Consider the following 19,744-nt stretch of genomic DNA (forward strand, 5'->3'; position numbering starts at 1 on the left):
TCGGTGGAGCGGGGGGACAGCACCAGGCGGAGCGGGGGGACAGCACCAGGCGGAGCGGGGGGGACAGCACCAGGCGGAGCGGGGGGGACAGCACCAGGCGGAGCGGGGGGACAGCACCAGGCGGAGCGGGGGGACAGCACCAGGCGGAGCGGGGGGACAGCACCAGGCGGAGCGGGGGGACAGCACCAGGCGGAGCGGGGGGGACAGCACCAGGCGGAGCGGGGGGACAGCACCAGGCGGAGCGGGGGGGACAGCACTAGGCAGAGCGGGGGGACAGCACTAGGCGGAGCCGGGGGATAGCACTAGACCGAGCGGAGGATAACACTAGACGGAGCGGAGGATAACACTAGACGGAGTGGGTGGACAGCACTAGGCTGTGGGGATAGCAGTAGGCAGGGCGGGGGGGATAGCACTAGGCAGGGCGGGGGGATAGCCCTTGGCAGGGCGGGGGGACAGCACTAGGCAGGGCGGGGGGACAGCACTAGGCAGGGCGGGGGGACAGCACTAGGCAGGGCGGGGGGACAGCACTAGGCGGAGCGGGGGGACAGCACTAGGCGGAGCGGGGGGGACAGCACTAGGCGGAGCGGGGGGACAGCACTAGGCGGAGCGGGGGGACAGCACTAGGCGGAGCGGGGGGGACAGCACTAGGCGGAGCGGGGGGACAGCACTAGGCGGAGCCGGGGGGATAACACTTATATGGAACGGGGTGATAGCACTAGGCAGGGCGGGGGGATAGCACTAGGCAGGGAGAGGGGGGGATAGCACTAGGCAGGGCGGGGGGGGTAGCACTAGGCAGGGCGGGGGGGGATAGCACTAGGCAGGGTCGGGGGGGATAGCACTAGGCAGGGCGGGGTGTAGCACTAGGCAGGGCCGGGGGTAGCACTAGTCAGGGCGGGGGATAGCACTAGGCAGGGCGGGGGGACAGCACTAGGCAGAGCGGGGGGACAGCACTAGGCAGAGCAGGCGGACAGCACTAGGCAGAGCGGGGGGGACAGCACTAGGCAGGGCGGGGGGGATAGCACTAGACGGAGCGGAGGATAGCACTAGACGGAGCGGAGGATAACACTTGACGGAGCGGAGGATAACACTTGACGGAGCGGAGGATAACACTTGACGGAGCAGAGGATAACACTTGACGGAGCGGAGGATAACACTTGACGGAGCGGAGGATAACACTTGACGGAGCGGAGGATAACACTAGACGGAGTGGGCGGACAGCACTAGGCTGTGGGGATAGCACTAGGCAGGGCGGGGGGATAGCCCTAGGCAGGGCGGGGGGACAGCACTAGGCAGGGCGGGGGGACAGCACTAGGCAGGGCGGGGGGACAGCACTAGGCGGAGCGGGGGGGACAGCACTAGGCGGAGCGGGGGGGACAGCACTAGGCGGAGCGGGGGAACAGCACTAGGCGGAGCGGGGGGGATAGCACTTAGATGGAACGGGGGGATAGTACTAGATGGAATGGGGGTATAACACTAGACGGAGCAGGGGGATAACACTAGACAGATTGGGGGGGACAGCACTAGGCTGTGGGGATAGCACTAGGCAGGGCGGGGGGATAGCCCTAGGCAGGGCGGGGGGACAGCACTAGGCAGGGCGGGGGACAGCCCTAGGCAGGGTGGGGGGACAGCCCTAGGCAGGGCGGGGGGACAGCACTAGGCAGGGCGGGGGGACAGCACTAGGCAGAGCCGGGGGGGCAGCACTAGGCAGGGCGGGGGGGTAGCACTAGGCAGGGCGGGGGGGTAGCACTAGGCAGGGTGGGGGGGATAGCACTAGGCAGGGCGGGGGCGTAGCACTAGGCGGGGCGGGTGGTAGCACTAGGCAGGGCGGGGGGGTAGCCCTAGGCAGGGCGGGGAAGGTAGCACTAGGCAGGGCGGGCAGGGATAGCACTAGTCAGAGCAGGGGGATAACACTAGGCGGAGCAGGGGGACAGCACTAGGCGGAGCAGGGGGACAGCACTAGGCGGAGCAGGGGGACACCACTAGGCGGAGCAGGGGGACACCACTAGGCGGAGCAGGGCGACACCACTAGGCGGAGCAGGGCGACACCACTAGGCGGAGCAGGGGGATAGTACGAGACGGAGCGGGGGGGCAACAACGCTAGGCGGAGCAGGGGGACAGCACTAGACGGAGCAGGGGGACAACACTAGACGGAGCGGGGGGACAGCACTAGACGGAGCCGGGGGACAGCACTAGACGGAGCAGGGCGGGGACAGCACTGGGCAGAGCAGAGGGGGATAACACTGGGCAGGGGGGGATAACACTGGGCAGAGCGGGGGGGGACAGCACTAGGCAGAGTGGGGGGGGACAGCACTAGGCAGAGCGGGGGGGGACAGCACTAGGCAGAGCGGGGGGGGACAGCACTAGGCAGAGCGGGGGGGGACAGCACTAGGCAGAGCGGGGGGGGCAGCACTAGGCAGAGCCGGGGGGGACAGCACTAGGCAGACCGGTGGGGGACAGCACTAGGCAGGGCGGTGGGGGGACAGCACTAGGCAGAGCGGGGGGCCACGGCACTAGGCAGAGCGGGGGGCCACGGCACTAGGCAGAGCGGGGGGCCACGGCACTAGGCAGAGCTGGGGGCCACGGCACCAGGCCGGGCGGGGGGCCACGGCACCAGGCCGGGCGGGGGGCCACGGCACCAGGCCGGGCGGGGGGCCACGGCACCAGGCCGGGCGGGGGGCCACGGCACCAGGCCGGGCGGGGGGCCACGGCACCAGGCCGGGCGGGGGCAACGGTACTAGGCAGGGACGGGGGACACAGCACTAGGCAGGGACGGGGGACACAGCACTAGGCAGGGAGAGGGGGACAGCACTATGCAGACCTGAGGGGATAGCACTAGGCGGAGAGAGGGGGCAACAGCACTAAGCAGGGGGGATAGCACTAGGCAGAGCAGGGGGGGATAGCACTAGGCGGAGCCTGGGAGCAACATCCCTAGTCGGGGCAGGGGGCTACAGCACTAGACGGAGCTGGGGGATAGCACTAGACGGAGCGGGGGGATAGCACTAGGAGATGCAGGGGGAGAGCAGTAAGTGGAGAGGGGGGATAGCACTAGGCAGGGCTGGGGGGGATAGCACTAAGCGGGGTGGGGGGCATAGCACTAGACGGGGCGGGGGTGCCACAGTCCTAGGCAGTTGTGGGGGCGGGGGGGGGTGACAGCCCTAAGTGGGGAGGAAGGCAACAGCCCTAGGCCGGGAGGCAGCGGGTGACAGCCCTAGGCCGGAAGGCGGGGGGAGACAGCCCTAGGCCGGAAGGCGGGGGGTGACAGCCCTAGGCCGGGATGGGGGCGCAACAGCCCTAGGCCGGGATGGGGGATAACACTAGAAGGAGTGGAGTGGGGCGTGCGACAGCCCTAGGCAGGACTAGGGGATTGCATTAGACGGAGCGGGGGGATAGCAGTAGATGGAGTTGGGGGATAGCAGTAGACGGAGTGGGGGGGGCGGGGCGACAGCCCTAGGTGGGGCGGGGGGCGACAGCCCTAGGTGGGGCGTGGGGCAGGGGGCGACAGCCCTAGGTGGGGCGGGGGGCAACAGCCCAAGTTGGGGCGGGGGGATAGCAGTAGACAGAGCAGGGGGATAGCACTAGGTGGAGAGGTGGGATAGCACTAGGCAGAGCGGGGAGTATAGCACTAGTCTGGGCAGGGGGGATAGCACTAGGGAGAGTGGAGGGGATAGCAGTAGGCGGAGCGGGGGGCAACAGCAGTAGGCGGAGGCGGGGGAAGCACTAGGCAGAGCTCAGGGGGACAGCACTAGGCAGAGTAAGGATGGATAGCACTAGGAAGAGCATGGGCGGATAGCACTAGGCAGAGCAGGGGGATCGCAATAGATGAAGCGGGGGGGGGGTGACAGCGCTAGGCGGGGCAGGGGCTAACAGCACTAGGCGGGGCGGGGGACCTACAGCACTAGGCAGGGCAGGGGGCCAACAGCACTAGGCAGGGAGGGCGGTCACAGCACGAAGCCGGGCAGGGAGCAACAGCACTAGATGGGGTGCCAACAGCACTAGGCCGGGCAGGGGGTGACAGCACGAGACCTAACGGGGAGTGCGGGGGACAGCACGATAGCGGGGGCAGCAGGACCCATTGGAGCAGGGTGGGGGTGTGGTAGGACCAGTTAGAGGGGGGGGACAATAGGAGCAGTCGGAGTGGGCTGGGGGTGCGATAGGACCGGTCGGAGCGGGGGCAATGTGGGGGGGGGGCGCAATAGGACCAGTCGGAGCCGGGGGGGGCGGGTAGGACCAGCCGGAGCAGAGATGGGAAAGGACCAGATGGAGCAGGGATGGGAAAGGACCAGACGGAGGTGGGGGGGTGGGGGGGAGAGAGGATAGAACCAGTCAGTTGTGGGGGGATAGAACCAGATGGGGGTGGGGGGGATAGAACCAGAAGGAGGATGGGTGTTAGAACCAGTCGAAGCCGGGGACAATAGGACCAGTGGGAGCAGGGGGGGTGGCGATAAGACCAGTCAGAGCGGGCGGATAGATCTATAGATCTTGACCGAGCCGGGGGGATAGAACTCGACCGAGCGGGGGGAACTAGACAGAGCAGGGGGAAAGAACTAGCCAGAGCCGGGGGAAAGAACTAGCCAGAGCCGGGGGAATAGAATTAGAATGAGCAGGAAGGATAGAACCAGACCAGGGGCAATAAGACCAGTCGGAGTGGGGACTGGGGTGGGGGGTGGGGCAAAGGACCAGAAGGAGCCAGGGGGGCCTAGGACCAGATGGATCGCACGGTGGGGGGGGGGGGGGGGGGAGACAGCGCCCCACTAGGACCCAAGTGTGTGGGGGGGGGATAGGACCAGTTTGATAGTTGTGAAAGTACTGATTATGCAGAGTAAATTAAGCGCCAGAAGTTGCCTCCTCTAAATCTAGAACAGTCATGGAAATAGGCATTGGAGTCAGTGAGAGAAGGGAATTATTGTTGTGGAGCAGATGACAGACCAAGTTAAATTACTTCTCACCGGCCATGATATCGTTGAGGTGGTCCTACTTCCAAGATTTCTCTCAGCGCACTGCGTGGAGTGATTGGTCTGATGGTGCTCCTGCAAGTTGAGAAGGAAACTCAAATGATGCAGTTTTTCCAACATAGAGACATTTCTCCAACATCCCGCAAATCAGCCTGGTTTTCAATAGGCATGAGAGAACAGCCACAGAAGCCTGGATCCTCCACTCTTCCCTACCCCTGCCATTGGATCCCCACACTCCCACGTTGGAAGAGGCCTGGACTTAAACAACAAGTCTCCAGTACCAAGGCAGACTAAACAAGAGGAGTGGTAAGACTTGCAATACTCCATACCAAACCCTTCTATGCTCCCTACAAAGATACAAGTTGGAGGCTACAGAACTCCACAGGAGAATAGGATGGGTGGGGACACACACACACACACACACACACACACACACTTTATTTTCCCTTCCAGCTCACCCATGCATTTAGTCCCACCCACCAAGCAATGAAGCATTCACCCCACAGAAATTAGGTACATATACTCAGCTCTTTTACTTGTATTGTCAGCTGGTATTGTCAGCATCAGCAAAGTGATGCTGGACCTAGAATACTGAAAAGAAATTATGTTACAATATGTAAGACATGCCTAACAAAGTCTCAGGAAAGGAGACACCATAGTGAGGAGACAAGTGAGGACGTGTGCTATGGTGGTGAGTCAGGGCTACAGGGAACACATTTGCTAATTCCCCTGCACTGTACTATCCCCAAGCACTTAGGTTAGTGCTCTGCATGTAGGACACATTCCAGTATCATTCATTCATTCAATTGTATTGAGTGCTTACTGTGTGCAGAGCACTGTACTAAGTGCTTGGGAAATACAAGTTGGCAACATCTTAGAGATGGTCCCTACCCAACAGCGGGCTCACGTCAATTGACTGCAGGAGCACAGTGTCTATTAGAACTAACGTAGACACAGCAAGAAGCTGAGGAATGGAGAGGTGGCCAGGAAGCCTTCTGATATGGAGTGCTAGGCCCTTCACCCCTCTACCCACCCCTGACCCCCAAAACAGGCATGAATGAGATCAGTATAGGTGAAGGATGATATCTCCCATAAACAGCCCGGGGGAAAATTGGGGAAGTTTCCTGGCCTAGGAGAGCTCATGGCTAGCAAGCCAGAAAACACCTAGCCAGCTACACTCAAACACTAGACTCTCCCCTCCTCCCATTCCCCCCACAACCCTGACTTCCCCCCAACTCTCTCAGAGCCATTCAGTGTCATGCACAGAGGGGTTCCAACTCTGGAAGGACTGAGAATGTGGCAGGGTGACCCTGGGACGGGGCTGTGGGTTCAGGTAGGATTGATTGATCCATCTAAAAAATTAAGGACACTGGGTCTCCTCAGGTCCACCATCACCTTCCCTTAGAGATGGAAGCTCAGCTCATTCTTCCTCACCATGGAAATCAGCTCATCTGGGTCCTCACTGAAGGGGGACACTTGGACCACATCCATCCACAATCCACACATCCTCCCCCCTGGAACTCCCACCCCCTACCCACACAGTGGACATACCAGCAGTCTCCCAAATCTTTACAAGCCTTACTGAAATTGTTTCTTCTCCAACAAGCCTTCCCTGACTAAAGCTCTCATCTCTCCACACCCCAGACACACAAACATACACTTGATTTTTCTTCCAGCTCACCCATGCACTTACTCTCACCCACTAAACCCTGAAGCATTAACTCCCCCCCCAACACCGCCTCGCCCCCATTAAGTACATATCCTTTTACTCAAATCCTTCCCTTACCTGTATTGTATCATCTGGAAACACTCCCCACCTTTCCCCACTGGACCTATAAGATTGAAAGGGAACTCTCTCAGAATTGCAGACAAGTGGGGACAGGTGTGCTGAAGTGGGTGAAAGAAGATGGCAGGCAACAGGTGTGATTGGTCTGTTGCATTGTATTCCCCCAAACACTTAGTACAGTGCTCTGCATATACTTAGCACTCACACACCGTTGATGGATTGCAGGAGCCAAGTGTCCTTTAGAACTTCCCCAGCCACAGGGAGAAGCTGGAGAAGAGTGAGCAAGTTTGAGTGGACAGGAAGCCTTCTGAGAGGGAGCCTTAGGCCCTTCAACCTACTACCCGCCCTCCACCCCCATCAAGGGAATGAGTAAGGTCAGCATCCATGAGAATGAAACCCCCACATAATAGTTCTGCAGGGAGGGCCTTGGGGAAGTTTTCGAGCCTGGAAGAGCTCACATCTAGCAAGCCAAAAAACACCTGGTCAGCTTCACTGTTAACACTAGGCTTTCCCCCAACTCCCCCACACCCTCCTAATTCCCTCAGAGGCAGTCACTGTCAAGCACAAAGGGGTTCCACCTCTAGAAGAGCTGAGGATTTGCAGGGTGACCCTGTAGACAGGACTGTGGGTTCAGGGAGAAATGACCCTTCTATAGAATTAAGGGCCCTGGGTTTTCTCAGTCCCACAGTCAAGTCACAGAACCAGTTCCCTGTGCAGAGCCTTAGCCCCAGTTGGTAGAACCAGCCACAGTACTGAGAGTAACACACCCCTCTCTACACCTTGCCCTCCTCCTGCAGTAACCCCTAGTCATGTCCCCATCACCTTCCCTTAGGGATGGAAGCTCAGCTCTTGATTCCTCATCTCCATGGGCATCAGCTGCTCTGGGTCCTCACTGAAGGGGCAACAGTCCTCATGACCAGGAAGGGTGGTGAGGAGCTTCTGGAAGGAGAAATAAGTTGGTCCTTCTCTTCTGCTCATCAGGACTCCTTTGACATCCACCTTCGAATGGCACTCACCTGGGATTAGGAAAAGCCTGAGAGCTCCAGCCTGCTCCTTATGCCTCTCTTGGACCACATCCACCCTCAACCTATCCCACACATCCCCCCACCCCACCACCTACCAGCCTTCTCCCACATCTTTAAAAGCCCTACTGAAATTGTTCCTTCTCTAACAAGCCTTCCCCGATTTAAGCTCTCATCACCGCCACCCCCTGACTCCCCGGCCCCCAATGCCCCCACCACTCCAAACACACACTTTAATTTCTTTTCCAGCTCACCCATGCACTTACTCTCACCCACTATACCCTGAATGATTAACCCCGCATTAATTAAGTACTTATCTTTTTACTCAGATTCTTCCCTTACCTGTATCATATCATCTGGGTCCCCCTCATACTGATGCTGGACCTATAAGATAAGAGAACGCTATTAGAATTGTAGACAACTGGGGACAGATGTGCTGAGGTGGATGAGTGAGGGTGGTAGGCAACAGGTGTACTACATCAGTTGCATTCTACTCCCCAAAGCACTTAGTACAGTGCTCTGCAAGGTGACCCTGTGGACAGGACTGTGGGCTCAGGAAGGAATGACCCATCTATAGAATTAAGGGTCCTGGATCTTCTCAGTCCCCCAGTCAACTCAGAAAGAACCAGTTCCCTACACAGAACCTTAGCCCCAGATGGTGGAACCAGCCACAATACTGAGACTGACATGCCCCTCTACACACCCTGTAATCCTCCTGCAGTAACTCCTAATCATCCACACATGCCCTAACCACCTTCCCTTAGAAATGGAAGCTCAGCTCCTGATTCTTCCTCTCCATGGGGATCAGCTGTTCTGGGTTCTCACTGAAGGAGTAACAGTCCTCATGGCCAGGAAGGGTGGTGAGAAGGTTCTGGAAAGGGAAAACAATCAGTCCATCTCTTCCCATCATCAGGATTCCTTCGACATCTGCCTCCTGACAGCCTAAACCGGGGATCAGGAAGAGCCTGAAAACTCCAGCTTGCTCCTTACACCTCACATGGATCACCATCCAGCCTCACCCCATCCCACACATCCTTTCCTCTCAACTCCCACCCAGCACCGACCCAGTGGATCTACCAGCCATCTCCCACAGCTTTAAAAGCCCTACTGAAATCGTTTCTCCCAACAAGCCTGCCCTGACTAAAGCTCTCATCCTCCCTGGTCCCCAATGTCCCCACCCCTTCCACCACACACTTTTTCTCTTCCAGCTCACCCATGCACTTAATCCCACCCTCTAAGCACTGAAGCCTTCACCATACATCATGTACGTATCTTTTTACTCATATCCTTCCCTTACCTATGTTGTATCTGGGACTCCCCAACAAACAGATGCTGGACCTATAAGATTGAAAGGGAACTCTATTAGAATTGCAGTCAAGTGGGGACAGGTGTTCTGAGGTGATGAGTCAGGGTGGCAGGCAACAGGTGTGCTAGATCTGTTGCTTTTTTTCCCCCCTCTCCAACACTTAATACAGTGCTCTGTATATAAGCACTCACATACCACTGATGGATTGCAGGAGCCAAGTGTCCTTTGCAACTTCAACAGCCACAGTGGGAACCTGGAGAACAAAAAGGCAGTTTGAGTGGACAGGAAGCCTTCTGAGAGGGAGCCTTAAGCCCTTCACCCCAGTACCAACCCCTAACCCTGAACCCGGGCATTAATGAGGTCAACATCCCTGTGGATGATACCCCCACGGAACAGCCCTGCAGGGAGGACCTTGGGGAAATTTCCCGGACTACAAAGCCTCAAGTCTACCAAGCCAGAGAACATTTAGTTTCAGTCCTAACACTAGGCTCTTCCCCCCACTCCCTCCCACCTTCCCAACTCCTTCAGAGGCAGTCACTGTCAAGCACAGAGGGGTTCCACATCTAAAGGAGCTGAAGATTTGCAGAGTGACCCTGTTATCAGGACTGAGTCCTCCTGCAGCAACCCCTAGTCATGCCCCCATCACCTTCCCTTATAGATGGAAGCTCCACTCTTGATTCCTCATCTCCATGGGGATCAGCTGCTCTGGGTCCTCACTAAAGGAGTGGCAGTCCTCATGGCCAGAGAAGTTGGTGAGAAGGGTCTGGGAAGGGAAATCCACTGGTCCATCTCTTCCTGTCATCAGGACACCGACATCCACCTTTGAACGGCATTCACCAGGGGTTAGGAAAAGCCTGAAAGCTCCAGCCTGCTTCTTATGCCTCACTTGGACCACATCCACCCTCAACCTATCCCACACGACCTCCCACCCCCCACCCACCCACTGGATCTACCAGCCTTCTCCCACATCTTTAAAAGGCCTCCTGAAATGGTTTCTTCTCTAACAAGCCTTGCCTGACTTCAGCTTTCATTCCCCCAGCCCCCAATGCCCCCACCCCTCCAAACAAACTTTATTTTCCCTTCCAATTCACCCAGGCACTTACTCTCACCCACTAAACCCTGAAGCATTACCCCCCCCCCCACCCCCCATTAATTAAGTACATATCTTTTTACACAGATTCTTCCCTTACCTGTATTATATCATCTGGGTCCCCTTCATTATATTGATGCTGGACCTATATGATAGGAAGAGAATTCTATTAGAATTGCTGGAAAATGGGGACAGGTGTGCTGAGGTGGGTAGGCAACAGGTGTACTACATCTGTTGCATTCTACCTCCCCAAGCACTTAGTACAGTGCTTTGCTTACACTAAGCCCTCATTTACCATTGATGAATTGCAGGAGCCAAGTGCCCTTTAGAACTTCCACAGCCACAGCAAGCAACTGGAGAACAAAGAGGCAGTTTGAGTGGCCAGGAAGCCTGGCGAGAGTGGTAGGCCCTTCACCCCAGTACCCAACCCTGACCCCGAACCCAAGCATTAATGAGGTCTACTACATCCGTGAGGTTGATACCCCCACAGAAAAGCCCTGCATGGAGGGCCTTGGGGAAGTTTCCTGGCCCAGAAGAGCTCACATCTAGCAAGCCACAGAACACTTTAGTTGGCTTCACTCTTAACACTAGGCTCTTCCCCGCTCCCCCTGCACCCTCCCAACCCCGTCAGAGGGAGTCACTGTCAAGCACACAGGGGTTCCACCTCTAGAGGAGCTGAGGATTTGCAGGGTGACCCTGTGGACAGGACTATGGGTTCAGGGAGAAATGACCCTTCTATAGAATTAAGGACCCTGGGTTTTCTCCGTCCCACAGTCAAGTCACAGAACCAGTTCCCTATACAGAGCCTTAGCCCCAGTGGGTAGAACCAGCCACAGTACTGAGAGTAACACACCCCTCTCTACACCTTGCCCTCCTCCTGCAGTAACCCTTAGTCATGCCCCCATCACCTTCCCTTAGGGATGGAAGCTCAGCTCTTGATTCCTCATCTCCATGGGGATCAGCTGCTCTGGGTCCTCACTGAAGGGGCAACGGTCCTCACAACCAGGAAGGGTGGTGAGAAGCTTCTGGGAGAAGAAATAAGTTGGTCCTTCTCATCTTCTCATAGGGACTTCTTCGACATCCACCTGGGATTAGGAAAAGCCTGAAAGCTCCAGCCAGCTCCTTATGCCTCACCTGCACCACATCCACCCTCAACCCATCCCAAACATCCTCCCAGCAGGCACTCCCACCCCCCACCTACCCTGTTGACACACCAGGAGTCTTCCATCTCTATAAAAGGCCTTCTGAAATTGTTTCTTCTCTAACAGGCCTTCCCTAAAGTTCTCATCTCCCCACCCCCTCCCTAAAAAACACACTTAATTTTCCCTTCCAGCTCACCAATGCACTTAATCCCACCCTCTAAGCACTGAAGCATTCACCCCACATCAATTAAGTACCCAGAATCTCCCCTTACCTGGATTGTATCATCTGGATCCAAACCCCCTCATTATTCCAATACTGGACCTATAAATTTAAAAGGGAACTATGTCAACATGCACAAGACAGGCCTATCTGAAGGTTTAAGGGAAAGCAACATGGTAATGAGAGCAGAGAAGAGGGGACAGGTGTGTTGAAGTGGTGAGGCAAGACTGCAAGAAACATGTCTGCTTCTATTAGACTCCCCCAAACGGTTAGTACAGTGCTCCTCCTGAAGGAAGTTCTCAAATGCTGTTGATTGATTGCAGTAGCAAAGTGTCCCTTAGAACTTCCACAGCCATGGAGAGAGGTGGGAGAACAAAGAGGCAGTTTGAGTGATCAGGAAGCCTGCTAAGATGGAGTAATAACCTCTTTAGCCCACTAACCACCCCTGCCCCCCAATGCAGAAATGAACAAGGTCAGGGTAGAGTAAAAATACCCTCTCAGTCCAGCCCTACAGACAGGATTTGGGGGTAATTAAATGTTATTGACAAGTAGGGTGCAAAATAGGTTAACACGGTGTAAATCGGCTGCAGGGTTCTTGTACCCAGGGTGGTGATGCAGATAGGAAAAGTGACTTGGAGACATGAGTTCAGATAGAGCAGTAAAGGAGGAAAGTGGCTACCTGCCCATTCACCTCCCTGGAGAGGTACGAGTGACAGCAGCCCCGATCCCAATATCACTGTGTCTTTTATTGAGTTACAGCAACATGGGAATGGGGCATCTGGAAATCTCAGGAATTTCAGGAATTGGGACCGGCAGGATGTTACAAATTATCCTTGTTCTCCATTCCCACACCTTGCATAGATAGGTAATAGGGATGTAAATTCTTGTGCCCTATGGCCTTGCATAGATAGGTAATAGGGATGTAAATTCTCTTCGGATGGGTGTTACTTGTTGATGGCCTTGAAGGCATCTTTTACAGACTTGTTCTCTCAGCCTGCAGAAATGGAGGGTTACTGTCAGCATACACAAAATGGAGTCAGTCATGTCAAGTCTGCTGTGGACAACATTAAGTAACCTCAAAAAACTCCCAACTACTAAGCAGATCAAAGCCTCCTTCCAAAAAAGCCCCCTTATTCTCCCAAATCCAGCCACTACCATGATTCAAAGACAACCAGCCTTGAAAACAGTAGGGCCCTGCAGGCTTATATAGGGCAGGAAGAGTGTGGGGGCAGGGCGTGTGTGCCTTAGTCACTAATTCCCCTGATTGGAAGCAGCTGGGGTAGAGATCAGTTGTCCCTGAGAGAAGGCCCCAGCTGCATCATTGGATAGGTTATGGCTGCCAAAAGGATAGAGTAGGATAGGTAGGCCTTTCCAGAGTGAGCCCCCCTTTTCCTCTGCTCCTCCTCTTCTCCCCATCGCCCCTACTCCCTCCCTCTGCGCTACCCACTTCCCTGCCCCACAGCTCTTGTGTATATCTGTACATAATTATTATTCTATTTATTTTATTAATCATGTGTATATATCTATAATTATATTTATCTATTCTGATGCTAGTGACGCCTGTCTACTTGTTTTGTTTTGTTATCTGTCTCCCCTTCTAGACTGTGAGCCCGTTGTCGGGTAGGGATTGTCTCTATCTGTTGCCAAATTGTACTTTCCAAGCGCTTAGTACAGTGCTCTGCACATAGTAAGTGCTCAATAAATACAGTTGAATGAATGATTAGGATAGGATGAAAGGGTCTGTCCAGAGAAACACTAATTCCAAACACCTCTCCAGCCAGTCTCATCTCCGGCCCCACCCCCCTTTCCTGTCCCATCTCAGTTCCCTCCTCACAACCCCCACATCCAGGCCGCTGACACCTGACCCGAGGAATGGCCAGAAAAGCCTGGCCCTTCAAATCAAACAGCCCACCACTCTCCCCACCTTCGGAGCCCTCTTAAAATCACATCTACGCAGCACCGATTAGTGGAGAGAGTACAGTCTTGGGAGTCCGAGGACGTGGGTTCTAATCCCAGCTCCTCCACTTGTCTGCTGTGTGACCTTGGGGAAGCCACTTAACTTCTCTGTGCATCGGTTACCTCATCAATAAAGTGGGGATTGAGGTTAAGATTGTGAGCCTCATGTGGGACAACCCTAGTACCTTGTATCTACCCCAGCGCTTAGAACAGTGACTGACACATAGTAAGCACTTAACAAATGCCAGAATTATTATGATTATTATTATATCCTCCAAAAGGTCTTCCACAACTAAGTTCTCATTTCCCCTAATTGTTCTCCCTTCTACGTGGCCTGTACACTTGGATGGTATCCCTCTAAGCACTTGCCAGTCCCAGGTGGCCATCTCCTCTCTCTCTCATTTATTTCAGTGTCTGTCTTCCCTTGTAGACCGCAAGCTCCTTAAAGATCGGGATTATGTCCATCAACTCTATTGCAGTGTACTTTCCCAAGCACTCAGTACAGTGCTCTGCACAAAGTAAACGCTCGATAGATACGATCGACCGATAACCGATTGACGGTGGCTCGGGCTGCGGGAGGCCAGCGGGAGACCCCCATATCGCGACGGGCTCCGGTGGCTCGGTCTAGGGTGTGGCAGGAGGTTAGCAAAGGAAACCCCAGGCCTACAGCCTAGACCCAGCCTTCCTGCTCCCGCCTACCTCCCCTCCTTTCTGGCCTCGAATCGGGGGAGTGTCATCATCACACTCCCGTGACAGTGAAATGTTTTTCCATGAAAAATCAATGTTTTTCCATGAAAAATACAGACCCGGGTCTGGGAGTCAGAAGGTCATGGGTTCTTATCCCAGCTCTGCCACTTGTCTTCTGTGTGACCTTGGGTAAGTCACTTCACTTCCCTCATCCGTAAAATGGGGATGAAGACTGTGGGCCCCAAGTGGGACAGGGACTGTGTCCAATGTGATCAGCTAGTTTCCGCCCGAGCAATTAGTACAGGGCCTGGCGCATAATAAGGACAAAAAATTCCTACGGGTCACAGTGTCTGACCAGGTGCGCCGGAATCCCAGATAGGTGTGCCGAACACAGTTTGACACAGTTCTCATCTGCCCAACGACGGTCTCGAAGACTATACGTGGCAAGGCCTAGTGGATAGAGCCCAGGCCTACGAGGCAGAAGGACCTGTGTTCTAATCCTAGTTCCGCTACTGGTCAGCTATCATCATCATCATCATCAATCGCATTTATTGAGCGCTTACTGTGTGCAGAGCACTGTACTAAGCGCTTGGGAAGTACAAATTGGCAACATATAGAGACAGTCCCTACCCAACAGTGGGCTCACAGTCTAAAAGGGGGAGACAAAACCAAACATACTAACAAAATAAAATAAATAGAATAGATATGTACAAGCAAAATAAATAGAGTAATAAATATGTACAAACATATATACATATATACAGGTGCTGTGGGGAAGGGAAGGAGGTAAGATGGGGGGGATGGAAAGGGGGACGAGGGGGAGAGGAAGGAAGGGGCTCAGTCTGGGAAGGCCTCCTGGAGGAGGTGAGCTCTCAGTAGGGCCCTGAAGGGAGGAAGAGAGCTAGCTTGGCGGATGGGCAGAGGGAGGGCATTCCAGGCCCAGGGGATGACGTGGGCCGGGGGTCGATGGCGGGACAGGCGAGAACGAGGAGGAGGAGATTAGCAGCAGAGGAGCGGAGGGTGCGGGGTGGGCTGTAGAAGGAGAGAAGGGAGGTGAGGTAGGAGGGGGCGAGGTGATGGACAGCCTTGAAGCCCAGGGTGAGGAGTTTCTGCCTGATGCACAGATTGATTGGTAGCCACTGGAGATTTTTGAGGAGGGGAGTAATATGCCCAGAGCGTTTCTGGACAAAGATAATCCGGGCAGCAGCATGAAGTATGTATTGAAGTGGGGAGAGACACGAGGATGGGAGATCAGAGAGAAGGCTGATGCAGTAGTCCAGACGGGATAGGATGAGAGCTTGAATGAGCAGGGTAGCGATATGGATGGAGAGGAAAGGGCGGATCTTGGCAATGTTGCGGAGCTGAGACCGGCGGGTTTTGGTGATGGCTTGGATGTGAGGGGTGAATGAGAGAGCGGAGTCGAGGATGACACCAAGGTTGCGGGCTTGTGAGACGGGAAGGATGGCAGTGCTGTCAACAGAGATGGGAAAGTCAGGGAGAGGGCAAGGTTTGGGAGGGAAGACAAGGAGTTCAGTCTTCGACATGTTGAGCTTTAGGTGGCGGGCAGACATCCAGATGGAGATGTCCTGAAGGCAGGAGGAGATGCGAGCCTGGAGAGAGGGGGAGAGCTATGTGTCCTTGGGCAAGTCGCTTCACTTCTCTGGGCCTCGGTGACCTCGTTTGTAAAATGGGGGTTAAAACTGTGAGCCCCACGGGGGACAGGGACTCTGTCCGACCCGATTTTCTCGTATCAACCCCAGCACTTAGAACAGTGCCTCGCACATAGTAAGTGCTTAACAAATACCACTCAAAAAACACAGTCAAGAAAAAGTCTTTCACCAGTTCTCCCTCCATCCCTTAACTTGTGTGGATCACTTGAGGTTCTCTTCTGAGACCCTTTCTGTCTGACTTTACACTCACTCCCTCAGGGAGCTCATTCACTTCCATGGTTTGAACTATTGCTGTTCCAGGTGAGATTTTTGGAAAATACCCTGGGCGATAGAGAGACCGGAGGCAGAGGGACCAGCGAGGAGACCGATACAGTAGTCAAGATGGGACGGGACAATATTCACCGGACTCTGTGGGCCGTCAGGAGATGACATTTGCAAAATGTTTTGAGCTTCTCGTCAGAGAGCCACAAAATACAGCCAAAGCTTGAATACCCATATTAATGGTGAGAAGCAGAGTAGCCGAGAGGATAGAGCCCGGGCCTGAGAGTCAGAAGGACCTGGGTTCTAATCCCAGCTAGCTCTGTCACCTGTCTGCTGTGGGTCCTTGGGCAAGTCACTTCCTTCTCTGGGCTTAGGTTCCATCTTCTGGAAAATGGGGATTAAGGCCATTAGCCCCATGTGGGACATGGACTGCATCCAACTGGATTAGCTTCTATCTACCCCAGCACTTAGTACAGTGCCTGGCACAGAAGCGCTTAACAGACACCATAACAAAAAAAAAAGACAAGGCTATCCAGAATTTTGTAAGCTCGTTGTCGAGAGCGAATGTGTCCGTTTGGTGTTGTTTTGTACTGTCCCAAGTGCTTAGTGCAGTGCTCTACACACAGTAGGCACTCAATAGATTCGATTGAATAAATGACTGAATAAATGATCATGAATCAATAATCCCATTAGGTTCCATTCCTTCTCCCTCTGCCTCCTAAAATCTTTCTAACCAATGGACTAATTTGATTTTCCCCACATCTACCTACCCCAGGGCACTTTATCCTTCTAGAGATCCTGCATCATTAGGCCATAAGCTCCTAAAAGACCAGGAGGTGTCAGGTCTTATAGGTTTTTTATGCTCTCAGCCATCTAGTAGAGTGCTCTTGCAAAAAGCAGGCATTTAATAAATGCTGCTGAGGATGATGATGGATAAGCCTCACTTTTCTTCATCTTCCACTCCCTTCTGCATCGCCCTAACTTGCTCCCTTTGCTCTTCCCTGCCCGCCCCCTCCCCCACAGCAGTTATGTATATATCTGCAATTTTATCTATTTATATTGATGCCCATCTCCCCTCTACGCCACACCAGACTTTGAGCTCATTGTGGGCAGGGACTGTCACTGTTGACCGTTGTATTGTTCCTACCCAAGCACTTAGTACAAGTGTTCTGCACACAGTAAGTGCTTAAGAAATACGACTGAATGAATGAATTGCTCAAAGGCATTTAATAAATGCTTACTGTGCGTGCAGAGCACTGGACTAAAAACCTGGGAAAGCACAGTAAAGCAGAGTTGGCAGACATGTTCCCTGTCCACAAGGAGTGTACAGTCTACAGGTAAAAAACCAACAAACTCTGCAATATTTACTAGTGAGTACTTGGCACTATTCTCAGTATTTCAAGCAGGAGAAGCAGCATGGCCTAGTGGGTATGGCAGGGGCCTGGGAGGCAGAGTTCTAATCCTGTCTCTACAACTTGTCTGCTGTGTGACCTTGAGCAAGTCACTTCACTTCTCTGGGCCTTAGTGACCTTATCTGTAAAATGGGGATTAAGACTGTGAGCCCCATGTGGGACAGGGACTGTGTCCAATCTGACTTGCATCTACCCCAGTGCTTAGTACAGTGTCTGGCACATAGTAGGTGCTTAATGAATTCCATTTAAAAAAAAAAGGAAGAAAATGGTTTGAATGCAGGCAGCCAGGAGGAAACTGATGAGCTCCCAGGTGACAGGGATAAAAATGGAGGTAAAACAATCCTCTTTCCACAGTTCTTATCTTACAGCATAATTACTACGGTATACCATTCGATTCGCAGTGTCGTGAACACCACAAGTATTGAGAACACGTAGGCGCAGATAGGGTCATCAATCTCATGTTCTGACTAAAAGGAAACAAATCAAGTTTATTATTATTTTTTTAAATGGGACAGAAACAGAACTTTGGCTCAAGACAAACACTTAAAACACATGAAAAATGAATACAAAATTCCCTCCCTGGTATCTCCAGGGAGCTGTAATTAAGGGAATATATCTATACTGAGTTGGATATACCCCTACCCAAATTTGCCGTATGGTCCAATCAGAGGCCTGGAGGGAACTTTGAGAGGTTGTCTAGAATATTCCCCTGCCTCCTGGCAAGGTTACTTTGAAACCATCCCAGACAAACAACACTGAACCCTTCTTTAAAAGATCTCCAAAGGCTCCTCCACTGGGTTCTCTGCTGATGCTTCAATAATTATTGTGGCATTTGTTAAGCCCTTACTATGTGCCAGGCGTTGTACTAAATGCTGGGGTAGATACAAGCTAATCTGGTCGGACAGAGTCCCTGTACCCACATGGGACACACAATCTTAATCCCCATTTTCCAGTTGAGGTCACAGAGGTCCAGGGAAGTGAAGTGACTTGCCCAAGGTCAGGGAAGCAGCGTGGGAATCAGAAATCATGGGTTCTAATCCTGGCTCCACCACTTGTCAGCTATGTGACTTTGGGCAAGTCACTTAACTTCTCTGGGCCTCAGTTACCTCATCTGGAAAATGGGGATTAAGACCGTGAGCACCATGTGGGACAACCCGATTACCTTGTATCTACCCCAGTGCTTAGAACAGTGCTTGGCACATAGTAAGCGCTTAACAAAAAACAAAAAAAAAAAGGTCACACCGTGGACAAGCAGCCGAGCCGGGATCGGAACCCAGGTACTTTGATTCCTAAGCCCGTATACTTTCTGCTAGGTCATGCGCTTCACTGTATCTCTACCCAGCCCAGAATCTTCCTAATGGCTTCAATTTTGAACAGTGTTTGACACATAAGAAGTGCTGAACAAATACCACAATTATTAATTTTTTCACTTTCAATCAAATACTGACTATGAAATGCTCCGGATCATTGTTGCGGTTTTTTGGTTCATTTTTCTTTTTTTTTTTTAATAGTATCTGTTAAGCACTTATCATGTGTTCTAAGCATTGAGAGTTATCAGGTTGGACACAATCCTCGTCCCACGTGGGGCTCAAAGTCTAAGTAGGAAGGAGTAGGGTTCAATTCCCATTTTACAGCTGAGGAAACTGAGGCCCAAAGAAGTGAAGTGACTTGCACAAGGTCACATAGCAGGCAACGGACAGAGCAACTGACAGACGAAACCGGAGGAGACGGTTATCAGTTGTCTAGAGCAACGGCTTACCATCACTCATATGATATCCATTCATTCCATCATATTTATTGAGCACTTACTGTGTGCAGAGCACTGTACTAAGTGCTTGGGAAGTACAATTCAGCAACAGATAGAGACAATCCCTACCCAACAACTGGCTCACAGTCTAGAAGATATCTAGAAGATATGCTATTCCTTCACACCCTTGGGTTCCGTGATTAAGGCCTCTCACGTTCTCCAAGCAGGGAAACCCGTTTTTAATCTTGCTTCTAATCTTTCTTTCATTTAACCTTACAGTGCTATTTTAAACATTTCTATCATTCTCTTTTGGTTCCTCCAAATAGTCCATATCGCGCTTCAGCTTTGGGGTTCCTCAGAGAACTACATTCCCAGATAGAGGCATGATCGATGCCGATTATAAAGGGGGAAGGAAGATTAGCAGGAGAAGCAACGTGGCTAGTCGATAGAGTGCGGGCCTGGGAGTCTGAAGGACCTGGGTTCTAAATCGGGC

General features: G+C 53.3%; 1 long non-coding RNA gene across 1 annotated transcript; it reads right to left on the reverse strand.

Annotated features, from left to right (window-relative positions):
* Positions 1 to 8,190: 8,190 nt before the first annotated feature.
* LOC119923765 lies at positions 8,191 to 9,619 on the reverse strand. The gene is made up of 4 exons (XR_005448958.1): positions 9,578 to 9,619; positions 9,262 to 9,319; positions 9,058 to 9,098; positions 8,191 to 8,631 (listed from the first exon to the last, which is right to left on the reverse strand). It is a non-coding gene; the product is annotated as an uncharacterized LOC119923765 (long non-coding RNA).
* Positions 9,620 to 19,744: the final 10,125 nt, after the last annotated feature.

The sequence above is a fragment of the Tachyglossus aculeatus genome, unplaced genomic scaffold (genome assembly GCF_015852505.1).
Source record: "Tachyglossus aculeatus isolate mTacAcu1 unplaced genomic scaffold, mTacAcu1.pri scaffold_245_arrow_ctg1, whole genome shotgun sequence".
In the NCBI taxonomy this organism is placed as follows: domain Eukaryota; kingdom Metazoa; phylum Chordata; class Mammalia; order Monotremata; family Tachyglossidae; genus Tachyglossus; species Tachyglossus aculeatus.